This window comes from Bombina bombina, chromosome 5 (genome assembly GCF_027579735.1).
Source record: "Bombina bombina isolate aBomBom1 chromosome 5, aBomBom1.pri, whole genome shotgun sequence".
Taxonomy (NCBI): Eukaryota; Metazoa; Chordata; class Amphibia; order Anura; family Bombinatoridae; genus Bombina; species Bombina bombina.
This window is the reverse complement of record NC_069503.1, coordinates 135471783-135488905: the sequence shown is the minus strand read 5'-3', so window position 1 is coordinate 135488905 and position 17123 is coordinate 135471783.

The window sequence follows — 17123 nt, the reverse complement described above, 5'->3', positions numbered from 1 at the left end:
ACAAACTTTTGATTGAAGCAAAATAACAGCTACATTTCACCACTTCTCTCTTACTACCTCCATGCTTGTTGAGAGTTGCAAGAGAATGACTGGATATGGCAGTTAGGGGAGGAGCTATATAGACAGCTCTGCTGTGGGTGTCCTCTTGCAACTTCCTGTTGGGAATGAGAATATCCCACAAGTAATGGATGATCCGTGGACTGGATACACCTTACAAGAGAAATGTAAGTTACACCGGTTAGCGAAATACACAGATCTCAATATGCGTTTATAGAACTGTGAAGGGCTGCGTAGCACTGATGTATCATATTATATATTCTAGCCAAGAGGACAGTCTAGTCAAAATTAAACTGTCATGATTTAGATTTTAAACAACGTTCCAATTTACCTTTATCAGCATATTTGCTTTGTTCTCTTGGTATTTTTTGATGAAAGCTAAACCTTGGTAGCTTCATATTTTATATATATATATATATATATTTTAAAAAACATAGGCCTGTATCAGCCCTAGAGTGACTCTCATGATTCCTACATCCATAAACTTGTTACAGTACACAAACACATTGCACAACAGGTCAAAAGGTTTACTGACAGGTGGTCAAACCTGTAATTATATTGTAGCTTTTTTACTCTCATAAAACCATTTAACTGCACAGCGCTACAGCTTATGAACATAATTACACGTCACCTGAGTAACATAGGGGATAATAAGCAGAGTGTCACAGGCATCTAGTTCATTTTCATGAGAACTGTGACCTGATGTGACTTCCTGTCACTTTGATATAGCAAAGGAATGGGAAAACAGCACTGAAAAAGTGCTCGGTGAAAGGGTTAACCGCAGTAACCCTGTAGTGAATCCAAATATACAAAATTCACCAGCACTATATCTGTAGAAAATATAATCTTTATTGTAGACCCATTAAAAGTAGCGACGTTTCTGGGATTATCCCCTTAGTCATGCTATCTGATATTTTGTATATTTGGTGTCACTGTGATATGGGACCGGGACCAAAAGTGACTACTAAAAGCCTGTGACAACTCATTTACTATCGTTGTGCAGGTAGCTAAAGCAAAGTGACAGGTAGATTGTATTGGATACAAGCACATACACTGTATATCTCACCATTTACTCAGCACTACAGATTTATGGTGGTGCTAGACAATAAATTATACTACTCCTAACAATACTAAAATAATAATGTATCAAATTGTGAATCAAAACATAGACACACTCATCTAACACACATGCGCACTAACACATAGGTCTAAGTGATCGTTTTCCATCCTTGGTTCTTGGGAACCAACATTTTTATGTGAAATTTGCCCCAAAATGTTTCCCTCTTTGAAAAATGATGTACAGTACATGTAGCAAAAAGGCAGCAGCTGTAGCTGTCCGGTCCTGGGGACTAGTGTTATGTTACTGGAGAGAGATGGTCTATATAAGATTTGTGTGTTCAGTTTTACTTCTGAAGTGAAGCCTCCAAAAAGTTGTATAAGAGAATTAAATTGGAAAACACTGGTCTACATCAGGGGTCTCAATCCGTTTCTGTAAAGGACTAGATAGTAAATATTGAAGGCTTTGCAGGCCAAGGGGTAAAATTAAGGATTCTATGTAGTTATTGATGAAAAACAAAAATATATTACACACAAATGAGCCAATCAGAATATTACTTTGGTCACTGCTTTTTCATTTTTTTGTTTTGTAAAGAAATTCTTCTGTGATGAGATTCTATTATAAATTTTCTAATTTGCTATTTTTTTTTAACCCTCTACGAACAACGTCGTATTCTGTATGTTGCTGGTCTTTCTATGGGGCTTGAATTTTTAATAGCGCAGACAGCACTATTTCTGGTGGCCAGCAGGAGGGATGGTATAATAGCGCGCTATTATAACCATAAATAGCCTTAACGACCAGTGACATACAGGGTACATCGAAACTACTACTTCAGGGAGATCATGTCAGACTAATCTAATTGACTTCTTTGATTATATAACTAAAGTATTAGACCAATGTGGAGCAGTTGATGTAACGTAGTAATATTGACCTATTAAGTCGTCTATTACCGGCCCCCCACCTAACCACATCATTATTAACTTATTACTTTACCAATAAAGAGCCATACACGTATATCGTGGTATAAAATTCTGGCCACAGCCTGTTTATTAATTTAACATAACTTAAATAACCAAATAAATAAATAAATAAACGAAGTGCAATCATAAAACAATAATAAAACAATAATAAACAATAACCCAACTCTCAATGCGCTAGCATCACTGTACACCACTTTTTTCTTAACCCGCCCCCAAGGGGTTAGAAACCATCATCACCACTATCAGACCAGGCCGTCTTTTTCTCAGGACTTCGCAAGGCGCTAAGTCCGTTCCAACCACCTAATACCAGCTCCAAGGGACCCCGTGCCCAAGGAGCCAATTACCTAGCTCTCCCCACCCATTGGGAGGCTAACCACCAGCCACTTCTTGCCTTGGTCTGACAATTGATGATGCTAGCACACCGCCACAAACTAGGAAGTCACCTCTTCCCCAGTTCCGCCACCAATCACATCAGCAATTGGAGTCTTTCCCGAATGGCCAGAATGAAAAGCCGTATTCCAAAATCGTTCAGGTGAACACCGTCCTGTAGGTAAAATTCCCCTTTTCCAACATCCTCCAAGTCCTCATGATGGACCACCGCCCCACTAATCTTCTTCATAAAGGCTGTGATCAATTTGTTCACTTTTCGTCTACTATTATCCAACCTAACTTGATCCCATGCTGTTCTCCAATGTAAACGCGGGACCATTGTGGACCAAACAATCACTACTCCAGGAAATAATTCTCGTAATCTTGACATGTCTCTCTTAATTCTCCTGACCAGTTCTTTTTGTGGCAGGGACCCCAGATCATTGCCACCGGCATGAATCACCAACACATCAGGACGGGTAAATTGTTTGGCATATCCGACGACGGAAAACACGACTTGGTCCCATCGCAAGCCCCGAATCCCGAACCACCGGAGAACCGCTTTTTCTTTTGGTAAACCTAGTTGCAGGCTGTCTTCCTTGGACCCTGCAGCCCTTTGAGCCCAATAAATGAAAGAATGGCCCACCAACCAGACCTGCAGCGGCACTGAGACATGAAGGGGGGGGAGAAAACATATGATTAGATCAACAGATGAGGACGGACGTAAGTCCGATAACACTTGGATGACCATCTCCCCACCCCTTTTACCACCTCCTCCCCCAATCCCAGAGCAGCAGCCTTGGTTGCTGCGCCTATTCTAAAGGAATGTGAGCCAAATTCCTTCGGATTGAATCCTCGCCGTCTTTATGCAACAGCAACGACCCTCTCAACTTCGGTCTTATTGCCAAAAATTCCTGCAATATCCTACACGGACACAACTCCACTCCCGTGGAATACAACCTCACCGTTTTGCCCTTCCCTCCTTGATCGGTCTTTGAACGTCTCAAAAATATGGACACATACGAGTCCGTCACCACGACATCACAAATACCCACTCCACCTTGCGCACTCCTCGAGCGACTTATCAGTTCTGAAATCCGGAATGCTCCGAAAAAGGCCAAAGCAAAGGCCGTTTGAAAAAGTCTTGTCTCATACTAAGATTTACACACCGCCTTCAGTACTCCCCAAAGGCGTGACAACAGGGAAAAGGAAATCGGCCTTCTACTATCCGACCCACTTCCCTTTTTTTTCAAACCCTTCAGAATCTGCCTGACACAAAACATTTTGGTGATATCGACCACCCCCATCAACTTAAATCGGAAGGCCAACGCCGTCAGCCGTTTTTCAATAGCGGAGGGAGATAAACCGCACACCTTCTACTGCCATATCCATCTCAACAAAAGATTCTGACACCCTTGTTCCCCCTCTGCGATTTCCTGCTGAACTAGCAAAACCTCCCACTCTCTCCAAATCTTTTCGTATGCTTTCCAAGAACTCGGGGCCAGTGAAGATCTTACCACATCGGCCAATCCCCCGAACCAAGGCTCCATAAATGTTCCGGAACTTCCTTCCCCAATTTGTCTGCCAGCGGAGCCAGTTCCCGAAAACGCTGCCACTGAAAGCGAGAGAGTGCATCAGCTACTGAGTTCTGCACTCCAGGTATGTGCTGTGCCCTGACCAAGATGTTCAACTTCATACACTGCAGCACAAACACCCTCAACAGCCGGATCACCGCCGGAGAGGATGATGACAAACTATTAATTGCAGCCACGACCCCCATGTTATCAGTGAACAACAGGAGCGACTTGTCACGCAGTTCCATGCTCCACACAAACAATGCTACCAAAATCGGAAAGAATTCTAGGAATACCAAGTTCGTTATCAATTCACTCCCACTCCATTCCATTGGCCACGCTGCCGCGCACCATTCATTGCCAAAAATAGCACCAAAGCCTTTACTCCCTGCGGCATCCGTCATTAGCCCAAGTTCCTCACCCGATATTCTGGGTGGCTGAATCAAGGCGGACCCATTGAAATTCTCCAGAAAGACTTTCCATACCCTGAGATCTTTCTTAATGGGCGACGTCAGCCGTATGAAATGATGCGGCTGATTAACGCCCGCTGTCGCCAATGATAACCTGCGACAGAACACCCTACCCACTGGGATGATCCGGCATGCAAATTTTAGCTTTAGCTTGCCGATCAAGGACTGCATCTCCACTAGTTGCACTTTCGAAACTGACAAGAAATGTAAAATGACGCCTACCAGATCCTGCACCTTATCCGCAGGAAGCCTGCATTCCATCAACCTAGAGTCAATAGTAATGCCTAGAAAATTCAGCATTGTCACTGGACCCTCGGATTTTTACATCGCAATGGGTACCCCAAAATCTTCCGCTACTTGGTAAAAAACATCTTGCAATATTTTGCAAATTGTGGTCCCCTCGGGACCCACAAATAGAAAATCGTCCAGGTAATGTACCACTGACGAAAATCCAGCCCGCACCTTGACCACCCACTCCATAAAAGTGCTAAAACTCTCAAATAATGCACATGAGATGGAGCACCCCATGGGTAGGCATAGGTCAATTAACACCTTTCCTTCGAAACAGCACCCAAGCAACTTGTGTGAAATCGGGTGCACTGGGAGTAACCGAAAAGCTGATTCAATGTCAACTTTTGCCAACTGCGCTCCACATCCTGCCGCCTTGACCATAGCTACCGCTGAGTCAAATGAGGCATATTTTACCGATGCCAGCTCAGGTGGGATCCCATCATTCACCGAATTACCCTTCGGGAAGGATAGGTGATGTATCAGCCTAAATTTTCCAGGATCCTTCTTAGGGACCACTCCTAACGGAGATAGCCTTAATCCTGGAAAAGGCAATGAGTCAAAAGGCCCCGCCATCCTGCCCAGCTCCACTTCCTTACCCAATTTTTCTTTCACCACATGTGGCCATTCTCTACCTTGTAACCTGGACACCGTTGCATCTGTTAAAAACATAACCTGATTATTACCCATATCCAACCTTCCCCCCGAAATTTGCCCCACAATTTGCCCAACACCAGTACCTCCATGTAAATTAGTCTCCCTGCCCTGCTCCCGCCCGCTTGTTCTGTATCTATCCCCCCTACGGTCAGGGGATGGGGGAATCATGTCCTCCACATCTGAAGAGCTAGGGAACTCCTCTATGAGTACTGGTTCTTCATAAACATTAGGGATGGGTTTTACATTGTTGCCCCTCCCTCTCCCGCAACCCTTAAGGGGGCGGGATGCCCTGTGCCAATGTTGAACTGTTGCCGTGCCCGCCCCCCTGCCTCCCCTACTGGCCCTCTCCCTTTCGAAATGACAATCCCCGTTATTGCTCGTTTCCACCCCCCCCCCAGTTGTCCTGGAATAATTCTGGGCTTTCCCTCCCATTTACCATACCTCCATCCGCCTGCGTAGTGGCACTGTCCACCGTGACCTTCCTTGCCTCATGTGGCCCCCCTCTCTCTACCCCCTCCTCGCAAGCCGCCCTACTCACCCTGAGCTGCCCCGCCCTATGTTCCCCTCGCTGGGTGTCTTCCCCGCTAGCCTCTATGCGTTCCTGAGGCGGCCCGTCCGTATTTCCTCCCCCTCCAACCGCCTCTTTTCTCTTTGCAATGGAGGCCCCGAGGGGCCGTGCGGGCTATTCTCCATACTCTTTCCCCGCTTGTGGCCTTGCGTGCCCGCCCAGTCCCCCTCCCCCCAGCTGCTTCCTTCATTCTCCCTAGAGTCACTCCTGTTATGCTCCGCTCCCCTACCTCTTCCCGCCACTGTCTTTTCCCTTCCTGACAATGAAGGCCCTCCCGGGCCGTTAGCGTTACCCCTTTTTATACCTGCTGCTGGCCTTTGTTCCTGTACCTCCACCTCTGCTTTGACCGTGAAACGCCGGGCGTCCCCCACTGCCCTCACCTCATGCTCGACCGCCACACTCCCCGACTTCTTACCCGGTCTCGCCTCTCTGCTTGGACGTCTGCGTCGAGTACCTTGGGGCCTCTGATCCGGGCTGAGTCGATTGGGAGGCCGAGTCCGTCGTACCGGTCTGGATCTTGGAGCCGCCGCATCCTCTTCCACTCCGCCTTCTTCGTCGCCCAGGAGCCTGCTGATCCAATCCTGGATCCAAGAAGAACCTTTCTCCGCTGCTGCTGACCGGATCCTCGCCAACAAATCTTCGATCTCCATCTTCAGTAACAATCTTCGGGAGCTGCTTCCGCGACCAGGTAAGTTCAGGAACTGCCTGGTCTCGCGCGTCACTTCCTTTCCTGGGCTCCGCCCACCGACCGGGCCTTATCCTCCCATCCGGTCAACGGGCCCCTCCTCCTACGTCCCTATGTTTCCGGGGCCCCACCAAGATGTAGATTTCAGCAAAGCATTTGACACAGTCTTGCACAGTAAAATTGTACATAAACTGTATCTCCTTGGTCTAGGCTCAAACATTGGTGGCTTAAAAGGGACATTAAACCCAAATTTCTTTCTTTCATGATTCAGATAAAGAATACAATTTCAAACAACATTCCAATTTACTTCTATTATCTAATTTACTTCATTCTTTAGATATCCTTTGTTAAAGAAATAGCCATGCACATGGGTGAGCCAATCACATGAGGCATCTATGTGCAGCCACCAATCAGCAGCTACTGAGCCTATCTAGGTATGCTTTTCAACCAAGGATATCAAGAGAATGAAGCAAATTAGAAAGTTGTTTAAAACTATGTACTCTTTCTAAATCTTGAAAGAAAAAAATTGAGTTTCATGTTGCTTTAAGGATAGAAAGCAGAGTGTTTTAGTAAAAGTACATTCAGCAGAGGGGGCTGTTACTAGTGGTGTTCCTCAGGGGTCCGTTTTGGCGCCTGTTATATTTACCATATGTATCTGTGATATCAGCAAAAGGCTACAGGGTAAAGTATGTCTGCAGATGATACAAACATTTCTAATAGAGTGGATGTTCCAGGGGGGTAGACAAAATGAGAAATGATATACAACAATTGGAGGATTTAGACTGGGATCTAAAGTTTAACACAGCAAAATGTAAAATAATGCATTTAGGGAAGAAAAATCCAAACGTGAATTACAGACTCAATAACACTTTACTGATTGTTACAAATGAGGAATGGTACTTGGGAATTATTATTTCAGATTATTTAAAACTTAGTTGTGCTAATTAAACATAGCTAATATTAACTTGTTTTTTATTAAAGGGACATGAAACACAAAATGTTTCTTTCAGATCAGATAGAGCGCAACATTTTTTAAACTACTTCCCAATTTATTTCTATGATAAATTTGCTTCATTCATTTGGTATCCTTTGTTGAAAGAACAACAATGCACTACTGGGATCTTGCTGAACAAGCTGAGTGAGCCAATGACAGGAGCCATTTATGTGCAGCCACCAATCATCAGCTAGCTCCCGGTAGCGTATTTGCTACTGCTGAGCATATATACAGGTAGCCCTCAGTTTACGCCAGGGTTAGGTTCCAGAAGGAATGGTTGTAAATTGAAACCGTTGTAAATTGAAACCCAGTTTATAATGTAAGTCAATGGGAAGTGAGGGAGATAGGTTCCAGGTCCCTCTCAAAATTGTCATAAGTAACACCTAATACATTATTTTTAAAGCTTTGAAATGAAGACTTTAAATGCTAAACAGCATTATAAACCTGATAAAATAACCACACAACACAGAATATATAATTAAACTAAGTTAAATGAACAAAAACATTTGCTAAACAGCAATATAAACCTAATAAAATATCACACAACACAGACTTCACTTGCATTTTTCTGCAAACAGTTCTTTCTATGCATTCCAATCTGGACTGATTTATAGACAGGAAGATCTTGTTCCTTTGAAATCTGCTCGATAGCTCAGGTCTCGTTAAACTGATTAATTTCAGCTTGCTTGGCTTTGCTGCAACACAAGCAAACAGCTCCACCTACTGGCTATTTTAATAAATGCACTGCTTCTCAATGCTTTTCAATAGCAGTCACATGACTGGAAAAAAAGGTTGTTATTCTGAAACGGTGTAAATTGAACCGTTGTAAAACGAGGGCCACCTGTACATATGTTTTTCAAGAAAGGATACCAAGAAAACAAAGCTTTCTGAATAATTTTGACTTTACTTTCCCTTTAATTAGAGTATAAAATTCAGAAGGAGTTTGCTGGGAGTAAAATCTGCGAGAGGATTGAAAAGGTACTGTCATTGGATAAATAGTATGCTGGGGCTGTATAAACCAAGCATGCTACTGTGACATAATATAAAGGCGGTCACCTTTTACACTCTGATTGGTGCATACTCTCTTTTGTACAAGCTGGATTGACTTGATGGACAGGACAGGTAATTAAAAGCACCGAGCAAACAATCAGCTTATATCTAGTCAACTCCAGGCTTATGTGACAGTGCCAGTCTTGGAGTTAAAAAAACACACATGTAAAGGGATATTCAGGGATTCCTGACAGATATCAGTGTTCCAATGTAACTAGCGCTAATTTTGAAAAAAAACAAAATTTATGATTACCTGATAAATTTATTTCTCTTGTGGTGTATCCAGTCCACGGATTCATCCATTACTTGCGGGATATTCTCCTTCCCAACAGGAAGCTGCAAGAGGATCACCCACAGCAGAGCTGTCTATATAGCTCCTCCCCTAACTGCCACCTCCAGTCATTCGACCGAAGACAAGCAAGAGAAAGGAGAAACTATAGGGTGCAGTGGTGACTGTAGTTTAAAAATAAAAAACACCTGCCTTAAAATGACAGGGCGGGCCGTGGACTGGATACACCACAAGAGAAATAAATTTATCAGGTAAGCATAAATTTTGTTTTCTCTTGTAAGGTGTATCCAGTCCACGGATTCATCCATTACTTGTGGGATACCAATACCAAAGCTATAGGACACGGATGAAGGGAGGGACAAGGCAGGCGCTTAAATGGAAGGCACCACTGCCTGTAAGACCTTTCTCCCAAAAATAGCCTCCGAAGAAGCAAAAGTATCAAATTGGTAGATTTTAGAAAAAGTATGAAGCGAAGACCAAGTCGCCGCCTTACAAATCTGTTCAACAGAAGCCTCATTTTTAAAAGCCCATGTGGAAGCCACCGCTCTAGTGCAATGAGCTGTAATTCTTTCAGGAGGCTGCTGGCCAGCAGTCTCATAAGCTAAGCGGATTATACTTCTTAACCAAAAAGAAAGAGAAGTTGCTGAAGCCTTTTGGCCTCTTCTCTGTCCAGAGTAAACAACAAACAATGCCGATGTTTGACGAAAATCCTTAGTAGCTTGTAAATAAAACTTTAAAGCACGAACCACGTCAAGATTGTGTAACAGACGTTCCTTCTTTGAAGAAGGATTAGGACACAGTGACGGAACAACAATCTCCTGATTGATATTCTTATTAGATACCACCTTAGGAAGAAACCCAGGTTTGGTACGCAAAACTACCTTATCTGCATGGAAGATCAGATAAGGGGAATTACACTGTAAGGCAGATAACTCTGAAACTCTTCGAGCCGAAGAGATAGCTACCAAAAACAGAACTTTCCAAGATAAAAGCTTGATATATATGGAATGCAGAGGTTCAAACGGAACCCCTTGAAGAACTTTAAGAACTAAATTTAAACTCCATGGCGGAGCAACAGGTTTAAACACAGGCTTGATTCTAACTAAAGCCTGACAAAACGCCTGAACGTCTGGAACATCTGCCAGACGCTTGTGCAAAAGAATAGACAGAGCAGAAATCTGTCCCTTTAAGGAACTAGCTGACAATCCCTTCTCCAATCCTTGGAGAAAAGATAATATCCTGGGAATCCTGACTTTACTCCATGAGTAACCCTTGGATTCATACCAATGAAGGTATTTACACCATATCTTATGATAGATTTTCCTGGTGACAGGCTTTCGAGCCTGAATTAAGGTATCAATGACTGACTCGGAGAAACCACGTTTTGATAAAATCAAGCGTTCAATCTCCAAGCATTCAGATGCAGAGAAATTAGATTTGGATGGTTGAAAGGACCCTGAAGTAGAAGGTCCTGCCTCAGCGGCAGAGTCCATGGTGCAAGGGATGACATGTCCACCAGATCTGCATACCAAGTCCTGCGTGGCCACGCAGGTGCTATCAAAATCACCGAAGATCTCTCCTGCTTGATCTTGGCAATCAGACGAGGGAGCAGAGGAAATGGTGGAAACACATAAGCCAGGTTGAAGGACCAAGGCGCTGCTAGAGCATCTATCAGCGCTGCCTTGGGATCCCTGGACCTGTAACAAGGAAGCTTGGCGGTCTGATGAGACGCCATGAGATCCAGTTCTGGTTTGCCCCAAAGTTGAATCAACTGTGCAAACACCTCCGGATGGAGTTCCCACTCCCCCGGGTGAAAAGTCTGCCGACTTAGAAAATCCGCCTCCCAGTTCTCTACTCCTGGGATATGGATAGCTAATAGATGGCAAGAGTGAACCTCTGCCCATAGAATTATTTTTGAAACCTCCAACATTGCTAGGGAACGCCTTGTTCTCCCTTGATGGTTGATGTAGGCTACAGTCGTGATATTGTCCGACTGAAATCTGATGAACCTGACCGCAGCAAGCTGAGGCCAAGCCTGAAGAGCATTGAATATCGCTCTTAGTTCCAGAATGTTTATCGGAAGGAGTGTCTCCTCCTGAGTCCACGAGCCCTGAGCCTTCAGGGAGTTCCAGACTGCACCCCAGCCCAGAAGGCTGGCATCTGTCGTTACTATTGTCCAATCTGGCCTGCGAAAAATTATACCCTTGGACAGATGGACCCGAGATAGCCACCAGAGAAGAGAATCTCTGGTCTCTTGATCCAGGTTTAGTAGAGGGGACAAATCTGTATAATCCCCATTCCACTGACTGAGCATGCAGAGTTGCAGCGGTCTGAGATGTAGGCGGGCAAACGGCACTATGTCCATTGCCGCTACCATTAAGCCGATTACTTCCATACACTGAGCCACTGATGGGCGAGTAGTAGAATAAAGAACACGGCAGGAATTTAGAAGTATTGACAACCTGGCCTCTGTCAGGTAAATCTTCATTTCTACAGAATCTATCAGAGTTCCTAGGTAGGAAACTCTTGTGAGAGGGGATAGAGAACTCTTTTCTTTGTTCACTTTCCACCCATGAGACCTCAGAAATGCCAGCACAATGTCCGTATGGGACCTGGCGATTTGAAAATTCGACGCCTGTATCAGAATGTCGTCTAGGTAAGGGGCTACTGCTATACCCCGCGGCCTTAGGACCGCTAGGAGTGACCCTAGAACCTTCGTAAAGATTATTGGTGTCGTAGCTAACCCAAAGGGAAGAGCCACAAACTGGTAATGCCTGTCTAGGAAGGCGAACCTGAGAAACCGATGCTGATCTCTGTGTATCGGAATGTGAAGATAAGCATCCTTTAAGTCCACGGTAGTCATATATTGATAGTCTCCATCTTGAAGGATGGGACCCTGAGAAATTTGTTTAGGATCTTGAGATCTAAGATTGGTCTGAAAGTCCCCTCTTTCTTGGGAACTACAAACAGATTTGAATAGAAGCCTTACCCCTGTTCCTCCTTTGGAACTGGGTGGATCACTCCCATAACTAGGAGGTCTTGAACACAATGTAAGAATGCCTCTCTCTTTATCTGGTTTGCAGATAATTGTGAGAGATGAAATCTCCCTTTTGGGGAAGAAGCTTTGAAGTCCAGAAGATATCCCTGGGACACAATTTCCAGCGCCCAGGAATCCTGGACATCTCTTGCCCAAGCCTGGGCGAAGAGAGAAAGTCTGCCCCCTACTAGATCCGTTTCCGGATCGGGGGCTGATCTTTCATGCTGTCTTAGAGGCAGCAGCAGGTTTTTTGGCCTGCTTTCCTTTATTCCAAGCCTGGTTAGGTCTCCAGACCGGCTTGGACTGGGCAAAATTTCCCTCTTGTTTTGTATTAGAGGAAGTTGAAGCTGCGCCACTCTTGACGTTTCGAAAGGAACAAAAATTAGTCTGTTTGGTCCTTAATTTGTTGGACTTATCCTGAGGAAGGGCGTGACCTTTTCCTCCAGTAATATCAGAAATTATCTCCTTCAGTCCAGGCCCGAATAGGGTCTGCCCCTTGAAGGGAATGTTGAGAAGCTTAGACTTTGAAGTAACGTCAGCTGACCAGGATTTAAGCCATAGCGCCCTACGCGCCTGAATAGCAAAACCTGAGTTTTTAGCCGTTAGCTTGGTTAAATGAACAACGGCGTCAGAAACAAATGAATTGGCTAGCTTAAGAGCTTTAAGCTTGTCAAGGATATCATCCAATGGGGTTTCTACCTGTAGAGCCTCTTCTAGAGACTCAAACCAGAAGGCCGCAGCAGCAGTGACAGGGGCAATGCATGCAAGGGGCTGGAGAATAAAACCTTGTTGAGTAATAATTTTCTTAAGGTAACCCTCTATTTTTTATCCATTGGATCTAGAAAAGCACAACTGTCTTTGACAGGGATAGTTGTACGCTTCGCTAGAGTAGAAACTGCTCCCTCCACCTTAGGGACTGTTTGCCACAAGTCCCGTGTAGCGGCATCTATAGGAAACATCTTTTTAAAAACAGGAGGGGGAGAGAACGGTACACCTGGTCTATCCCATTCCTTAGTAATAATTTCTGAAAACCTCTTAGGTATTGGAAAAACATCAGTGTAAACAGGCACTGCATAGTATTTATCCAATTTACACAATTTCTCTGGGACTACAATGGCGTCACAGTCATCCAGAGTTGCTAAAACCTCCCTGAGCAACATGCGGAGGTGTTCAAGCTTAAATTTAAATGTAGACATATCAGAATCAGGTTGACGTGTCTTCCCTGAGTCAGAAAAATCACCCACAGATAGAGGCTCTCCTGCTTCGGCTTCTGCACATTGTGAAGGTGTATCAGACATAGCTACTAAAGCGTCAGAGAGCTATCTAGCCCCAGAGCTGTCTCGCTTTCCTTGTAACCCTGGCAGTTTGGACAATACCTCTGTAAGGGTATGATTCATAACTGCCGCCATGTCTTGTAAAGTATACGCAATGGGCGCGCTAGATGTACTTGGCGTCCCTTGAGCGGGAGTTATAAGCTCTGACACGTGGGGAGAGTTAGTCGGCATAACTTCCCCCTTGTCAATTTCTTCTGGTGATAAATCTTTTAAAGCCAGAATATGGTCTTTATAACTTATAGTAAGATCAGTGCATTTGGTACACATTTTAAGAGGGGATTCCACAATGGCTTCTAAACATAATGAACAAGGAGTTTTCTCTATGTCAGGCATGTTTAACAGACTAGTAATGAGACCAGCAAGCTTGGAAAACACTTTAATTAATGTGAAAAAGCAGAATATAAAAAATGGTACTGTGCCTTTAAGGGAAAAAAACAAACACAAAAACTGCAAAACAGTGAAAAAAAGCAGTTAACTCTACGAAATTTTTACAGTGTGTAAAACAGACTAAAATAGCATTGCACCCACTTGCAAATGGATGATTAACCCCTCAGGTTCAAAAAAGAAGCAAAAAAACGGTAAAACCGTTATAACAGTCACAAGCAAACTGCCACAGCTCTACTGTGGCTCCTACCTTCCCATAAAACGACTTTTGTAGGCACAAAAACCCCTTACAGAGGTCCAATATGTCAGGGGACTCCTTCAGGGAAGCTGGATGTCTCAGAATGTAAAAACTACTGCGCAATTAGAGCGCGAGAATAGGCCCCTCCCACCATGCACTCAAAGTGAAAGGGCCATAAATAACTACTCCTAGAAGAAATCTAGTCAGCCATGTGGAAAACTAGGCCACAAATAAAGATTTATCACCCTCAGTAAAAAAAATGTCTTTATATATCATGCAAACGTTTTACATACTAAGCCATAAGAGCAAGTAACATGAATATTACCCTTTACTGCAAGTATGATGCCAGTCGTTCGTTAAATCACTGCAATCAGGCTTACCTTAAATATATCAGGCACTGTCAGCATTTTCTAGACCTTATCATCTCTCTAGAAAAAAATATACTGAACATACCTCAGAGCAGTTAATTCTGCAGGCCGTTCCCCCAGCTGAAGTTTTCCCATACTCTTCAGTTATGTGTGAGAACAGCAGTGGACCTTAGTTACAACCTGCTAAGATCATCAAAAACCTCAGGCAAAACTCTTCTTCTAATTTCTGCCTAAGGTAAAAACAGTATAACGCCGGTACCGTTTAAAAATAAACTTTTGATTGAAGATAAACTACACTAATTCACCACATTTCTCTTGATACTTCCTTTCTTGTCGAGAGCTGCAAGAGAATGACTGGGGGTGGCAGTTAGGGGAGGAGCTATATAGACAGCTCTGCTGTGGGTGATCCTCTTGCAGCTTCCTGTTGGGAAGGAGAATATCCCACAAGTAATGGATGAATCCGTGGACTGGATACACCTTACAAGAGAAAAGTGGTTTGGAAATAGCAAAGTGCTACTTGTACTTATTGCCCTATAACTTGCACAAAAAAAAAGCAAAGAACATGTAAACATTGGGTATTTATAAACTCAGGACAAAATTTAGAAACTATTTAGCATGGGTGTTTTTTGGTGATTGTAGATGTGTAACAGATTTTGGGGGTCAAAGTAAGAAAAAAAACTTTCATCATATTTTATATTTTTTTTATAGTAAATGATAAGATATGATGAAAATAATGGTATCTTTAGAAAGTCCATTTAATCGTGAGAAAAATGGTATATAATGTGTGTGAGTACAGTAAATGAGTAAGAGGAATACTACAGCTAAACACAAACACAGCAGAAATGTAAAAATAGCCCTGGTCCCTAACGGTCAGAAAATGGAAAAGTGGTCTGGTCACTAAGGGGTTAATGGAAGTAAGTTGGAATGTTGTGTAAAATTGCTGCTCTATCTGAATGAATCATGCAAGTTTAATTTTGACTTGAGTGTCAAAGAAAGGACTGTGTCTGGATCAATGTCATTGTGTGTACACAGCACCTGCTAGATGTCCTGTAGTCATTTATTTATATAACCAACACAACCTGAAGACACAGTGCAAACTCAGGTGATAAATGAGATTGTTTAGTGCGTATGTTCAGGAACAATAGCATAATTAGACACCAAGCTGTGTCAGATTCTGAACGCCAATCATTTCTTGCGTTTGTGCCGACTGGCTATTGTGCTCAGTGACAATTATTACGATAATATAAATATAATTATGGTGACATCTCCCTTCCTTGAAAAAAATACTATTACTAGGAAAATGTAAAACTATTGAATAACCATTTCAAAATGTCTGACGCTAAATCAAAGGAAGGTTAAAAAAAAAGGAAAACACTATTGATGTCAATCATCTTTTTTACAGTTACAATGTGATATTCATAAGTATATCTTTGAGTGTGTTTACTTAAAGGGGCAGTGTACTCTAAATGTTTATCGCCTTTAATTTGTTTTCAATGATCCATTTACCTGCTAGAGTGTATTAAATTGTATAGAGCCAATTTACCTTTATTTTTGCATTTGAAATAGCTGATTTTGCCTGTGGTATCTCTACCTATACTGAAAGTTTTTATACTTTAGTACTATATAAAAAAAAAAAAAGCGTGTAAACATAGCCAGAGAAATTACACTCCCAGTGGGAGACAAGAGAGATAAGTAATAAAATGTTAATTTACTATTGTTTTCTCAAAGTACTGGGCTTTGGTATACAGACAATATAAAGACATGTGTATGTGTATGTGTATAGAAAGTGATAAAATAAAGAAATCTGATTTCCCTGCAAGCTGAACCAATTTTAAAGGGTTGTGTTTTCAAAGAACAAAAACAGCTATTTCATATATAAAAATAAACACAAAGAAGCAATTTATAATACATTTTATATGCTGCAGCTTGTATAAAAATTCATTGGAAAAACATTAAGATAAAAACTATTTTACAGTATACTGCCCCTTTAAACTTGGGGAAAATCTAATGCAATAATAAATGTCTCTAATTTGTTACAGCATTTTATTATCTCATGGATACATGTTGCTATTTATGATCTGGATTTAAGCGCATCACAGCTTCCACCAGAAAACATTATATGATGGCTTAAGAGTTTTGGTTTTGTTTTGTATCATTTGTGAAGTTGTACTAATGCTTATGAGCCTGTTTGAATGAAAAAATAGAAGCTTAAAGGGACAGTCTAGTCAAAATTAAACTTTCATGATTCAGATGTGGCATGCAGCTTTAAACAACTTTCCAATTCACTTTTATCCTAAAATTGTCTTTGTTCTCTTGGTATTCATTGTTGAAAGCTAAACCTAGGTAGGTTCATATGCTAATATCTAAGCCCTTGAAGGCCACGTCTTTTCTCAGTGCATTTCTAAATTTTTCACAGCTAGACAGCACTAACATTGTGCTCACTCCAGTGCAGTCATCACTGATTAGCTAAAATTCAAGATTGTAAATATCACTGAGATAAGAGGCAGTCTGCAGAGGCTTAGATACAAGGTAATAACAGAGGTAAAAGGTGTATTAATATAACTGTGTTGGTTATGCAAAACTGGGGAATGGGTAATAAAGGGATTATCTATTTTTTTAAACAATAAAAATTCTGGAGTAGACTGTCCCTTTAACTATAAAACAATATACCATCACTACAAATAAAAGGAAATAGATTAGAAAGACTGGTATCGCAAAATGGTG